This window comes from Camelina sativa, chromosome 10, assembly GCF_000633955.1.
Source record: "Camelina sativa cultivar DH55 chromosome 10, Cs, whole genome shotgun sequence".
Taxonomy (NCBI): domain Eukaryota; kingdom Viridiplantae; phylum Streptophyta; class Magnoliopsida; order Brassicales; family Brassicaceae; genus Camelina; species Camelina sativa.
The window spans coordinates 9,201,363-9,206,827 of NC_025694.1; the positions used below are offsets into that span (position 1 = coordinate 9,201,363).

The window sequence follows — 5,465 nt, forward strand, 5'->3', positions numbered from 1 at the left end:
AATCGCTGTATTAAACCGGCGATCAAACTTTCTAACCGCAGCGAGCAGCGGCAAACGCAGCGTCATACCGCAGGTAGTTGCGACAACCAAACGAACACCAATACTTGCGTCTGCCGCATCCGCAGCTATCTGCGGCAACAAAACGAACAGCCCCATTAAATATGAGCTTTTCTGGTCTATTCTTTATAGCCCTTTAAATCAACCCCTTTGTCATACATTTACATTTTGACCCAGCTTTTCTTCTTTCTCAAGCATATGAATCAGAGACTCTGTAATTTGATGGGATATACTACTAATCATATAGGAGAACCAGACCATAGAGTTAGTGTATATTGGAAAATTCATTTAAAAATTGTATTCATTGGAATTAGAAGAAAGGACTGAATAATACAGCTTATATTGGACTTTTATTTAACCAAATCACAACACATATTGTATTCGTAAAAAAATTCATTAGAGTTTGAACAAAAGAGCAAAGAACAAAACTTCCTCCTGCACAAAAGATAACTGTACTAGTGTGATTGATTAGTAGCAACTAATAAAGGTGAATATTACAATGAAAGAAAAAGGACAGTAATTTAAAGGCTGGGACTATATACTATACTATACATAATGGTAGTAACTGAGAAACTAAGAGAGAGAGAAAGAGAGATATCTAAGTTCTAAACCTTCATGTTCAAGTCAAAAAGAGCTTTATCTGTATCCCAAAAAACATTAGTTCGATTCCAAGAAAAAAGCTTACTCTCACACATTTTGCTAGTTTGATTTGTATTTTTCTCATAGTGTTATTCCTGACTTTTGACTTAAATCTAGCACGTAAACATTAATAGTGTAAAACAAACTATATATTGATCAAAACAAAAAAAGAAAAGAAAAAAAACATATTGAAGAGGAAAACATATATATAGCTAATTAAGATGAATCACTTGTGAGTGAAACTAGGTAAGAACCATCGAGCTCTAGAGAGTTGAAGGGACGACGAACAATCAAATTTGTGCAACCGCTCCATCTTCTGTGTGTCGAGATTGAAGAGAAATATTGTGTTATTTTCAATATGACCACCACTGAAATAGATTGAATTTTTATTGAATCCTTCAATGTCATTGGCCGCTACAGTGATGCCTAGATCCAAAAGCATTGCCTCGTCACCCAAAGAATCAACAATTTCATATTTCGTAAACATCCCTGATGAATTTGCATCGAATCTCTCAATGTCGTCATTGGTGGGCATAGTAATGCCTAGCATTGCCTCGTCACCCAAAGAATCAAAAATTTCATATTTCTTAAATCCCGCAATATCATTGGCAGGCACAGTATAGCCTAGATCCAAAAGCATTGCCTGGTAAAGCAAGGAATTAGCTTCTTCATAATCATTAAAGAGCCCTGATGGAGAAATCTTGAGAACCCGGAAGGACCAGGTTCCAGAGCTAGGACTCCACAGTTTTTCAACCTTGAGGACTTTTCCTGTTATTGTGACTACAAGTTTTGTCTCAGTAAGGCACCATGAATTACTTAGTTGAGGAGGACTAAAGATTGAATAAGATCCATCTGTACAGGAGCATACTACTACTATCTTGAAAGTTTCATTCTCCATTCACTCCAGAAAAATCTAAGATTTTGAAAGTACCTTTTTTGCTTAGGAAGTAAAGCTTGTGATCCTTGTAAACAATGTCACAAGGATCTGAAGCTTTGGGAATCGGATTCCACGAGTTATCTCCTTTCTTGGCAAAAACCACACACCAGTCTTGAAGTTTCCACAGAACTATATAATCTTTGGAATCCTCGTCAATCCAAAACATTGGGGTACTTACACTCAAATCTACGAACACGCTACTGCTTGAAAAGCAAAACCAGTCAACTGTGGTTCGTTCAATTTCTATGCCGAGTTGTGACTCCACAGGAGGAAGATTGATCCTCTCGCGGGTGAATGGATTCAACATGTATAGATTAGAATTTTTTGTATCTTGCATAAGCAGCCAACTTACATAAGTTGCCTTGCAAACACTCTTTGCAAATTCAACACCAAGATCTTGCATTTTGTAAAGGTTGTACTTGTCCTAGGGAATGAAAAACGTGCATGAAGAACTGTTCTTGTTGTTGTTTTTGTCTTTAGGGAAGAGCATCAGCCAAGGGATCTGATTTTTGGGCACGGTTTGTCTCGAAGCAGAGTACCACGACGAACACGCGGATTTAGCTCATTGGAAATTGAAAGCATGAAGACATTTGGTGGAACAAGGTTAGTCTGTAAGATACTGGAAGAAGTTGTGCCCATGAAATAATGAACCTGATGTTGAATAATGTGGCGAATTATAATTGGAATATTGGAGTTTCCTTTATTGTTTAGCAAGATATCATCGGATCAAATAAAGAAGATTTGAGGTTATCTTAAATTAGGAAAGTAGGTTAGCCGACGTGATATGTTAGCTATCTATATATATTGGTATTGAGGCTTAAGGGTTTTCTTGAGCCGTATAGAAAAAATAGGAGCCAAGCGAATAAGTTTTTAGGGTTCTTAACAAGGTTTGGTTAGATTAAGAATTGGTCAGTGACAAGTCGTGTTGATTGTGTTTAAATCTGATTAAACATATCTTGTAAGATTGTTTAAGTGATTCTTAATAGAAAAGAGGTTCTTTTCAATATTGGCTGCATCTTCGTTTTTACAATTGGTATCAGGGGAGTCAACCGACGAGAGCTCTATACTCGCTACAGGTTGAGATCTTGGGATAATGATGCAGTCGGGTAATGAGTTGATGATGCTTCAAAGGGCTGTGATCTTGGATGAACAAAGTTATGGTCGTTGGAAGGTCCGTATGGTTCAGTTGATCCTTAATCTAGGTGAGGATGCTTGGACGGCTGTTGAAGAAGGTTGGGAGCTCCATTTGAGAAAACCAAAGCTGGTGACAAGATCACTAAACCTAAGGCACGCTGGACAGTGGAAGAAAAGAACTTGTCTAAATACAATGCTAGGGCTCTTAATGCTATCTTTAAAGCTATTGATGATGATAAGTTTAAGCTTGTTCAAGGTTGTGAATCAGCTAAAGATGCTTGGGACATTCTGTAAAAGACTCATGAAGGAAACTCAAGGGTCAAAAGAACAAGATTAGACCAACTTGCATCTCAATTTGAAGTCTTAAGGATGGATCCAGAAGAGTCAATTTCACAGTTTAGTGCAAAATTGACTGCTATTGCTAATGAAGCAAAGAATCTTGGTAAGATCTATAAAAATACCAAGCTGGTTAAGAAATTAATTAGATGTCTACCTTCTAAGTATGCAGCTCATAAAGCAGTTATGAGGGTATCTGGCAACACGGACACCTTGAAGTTTGAGGATCTCGTTGGTATGCTAAAATCAGAGGAGATGGAAGTTGCTGAAGAACTGTGAATTCATGGTAAAGGAATTGCATTCAAGGCAGATGATAGGAGTGATTAGTTGCAAGAGATAAAAGATAGCATGTCCTTGATGGCAAGAAACTTTGGAAAAGCTCTCAAACGTGTTGAAAAAGGACATGGACGAGGGTTAGCTCGCTGGAATCAAAGTGCTACAGAGAGGTCTTGTTCTAGGCCAAATATATCTGAGAAAGAAAAAGCTGATCGGAGAAAAGAGATTCAATGTCTTGAATGTGGTGGTTTTGGTCATTACAAACTTGAGTGTCCAATGGTTAAGCGCAAGGAGATGAAGTGCTTTGAATGTAAAGGGATTGGACATTTAAAATCTAAATGTCCAAACATGGTGAAAAGAAATAATAAGGCATATGTTAGTTAGTGATTCAGAATCAGAGAGTGATGTAGATGAAAAAAGAAGGAGGAATGCTGAATCTTTTTGCATATAGTGCTAAGAGTGATGACATAGCTGATGAAAGCTCAGATGATGATGGTGAAGAGTCGATTTCAAAAGAGAGCTACTGTGTTTTGTATGACAATTGGGTTCAGTTGTGTAATGAAAAGTTGTTTCTTGTCAAGAAAAAACTGAAATTGGAAGCCAAAGTCAATATGTTAGAAGAAAGGAAGCCTGAAGTATTGATTGGTGAGGAACTTCCTCCTGCTGAAAAGGAGTTGTTTGAGAAGAAGCTGAGAAATCTGCAAGATTTGTATGGTTTGGAGAAGGAAAGATCGACAAGCTTAGAAAGAGAGTTGAATGAGAATCACAAGAAGATCAGAATGTTGAACAATGGTGGAAAAAAACTGGATGAGATTTTGTCAATGGGAATTATAGGGTCTCAGCATAGAGGTCTAGGTTACCATAAGGAGGAGACTATTGAGCTGTTGTCTCGTGATAAATCAGTGAGTTTTGTTAAGAGCAATGCAAATCATGAAACGGAGTCAAGTATTCTGGAAAAAGGTGTACAACAGAAGGTCTCTGTAGTACCAACCAGGAACACACAACATCAACCTAAGCGAAGAGGTTGGACTAAATCCAAGCGAGGACGTAGGATTTATGAGTGTTTTCACTGTGGTAAAACTGGGCATGTCAGATCTTTTTGTTATAAGTTTAAGAACAAGATTAGAGAACTTTGGATGGCTAGGAAATGTTTTATAGACCCATCTCACTGTTGCAAAGTTTGGGTTGCTAAAAAGGATATTTACAGTAAGGTTTCTGAACCTAATGAAAGACAATATAATCAAGTAATCCAGGAAATTGAGGAAATCAACCTATGTTGCAATTTCTCGAAGATAATCAATGAAGACAATGTTGGGGTTGAACCTGAGGTTCTACAGAAGCGTGTTGCAGAACAATCTATACAAGAAAAAGTCACAACTGAATCAACCGGATCCAATAGTGTTGATTGGAATGATGAATCGCCAGGAGTCTTAGCAATATCTAAACAGTTTCAAGGTCACAAGAATCACTATGCTGTAGTTGCAGTTGTTGAGCAAACCTCTCATCATGTTGAAATGAATTTTCAAGAAGTGTTGCAACATTGTTGTGTTTCAAAGGTTGAGCCTAAGGATATTATAACAGCTCTTGAGGATTATTTTTGGTACAAGGCATGATAGGAAGCTTGTTGTGTCTCCCTGCTTATATGTCTTCATCCTTGTTTTTATCAGAATGTGCACTCACGCTGGGGGAGAGTATGCATATTGATGATGTTGTAACTGAATGTGGCTAAGGGGATGTTTTTGGAAGATTCTGGTAGTATTCACAACTGGAGCTTGAGTTGTCACATTCAAATAAAATGGGGGAGATTGAAAGCATGAAGCTTGAGTTGGCACATTCAGATAAAAAGGGGGAGAATGAAAGCATGAAGACATTTGGTGGAACAAGGTTAGTTTGTAAGACACTGGAAGAAGTTGTGCCCAGGTAATAATGAACCTGATGTTGAATGATGTGGCGAATTATAATTGGAATATTGGAGTTTTCTTTATTGTTTAGCAAGATATCATCGGATCAAATAAAGAAGATTTGGGGTTATCTTAAATTAGGAAAGTAGGTTAGCCGACGTGATATGTTAGCTATCTATATATAT

At 37.5% G+C, this 5,465-nt stretch overlaps 1 pseudogene; it reads right to left on the minus strand.

The window, feature by feature from the left end:
• Positions 923-5,465, minus strand: part of LOC104720197 — a 5,907-nt pseudogene continuing 1,364 nt past the window's right edge.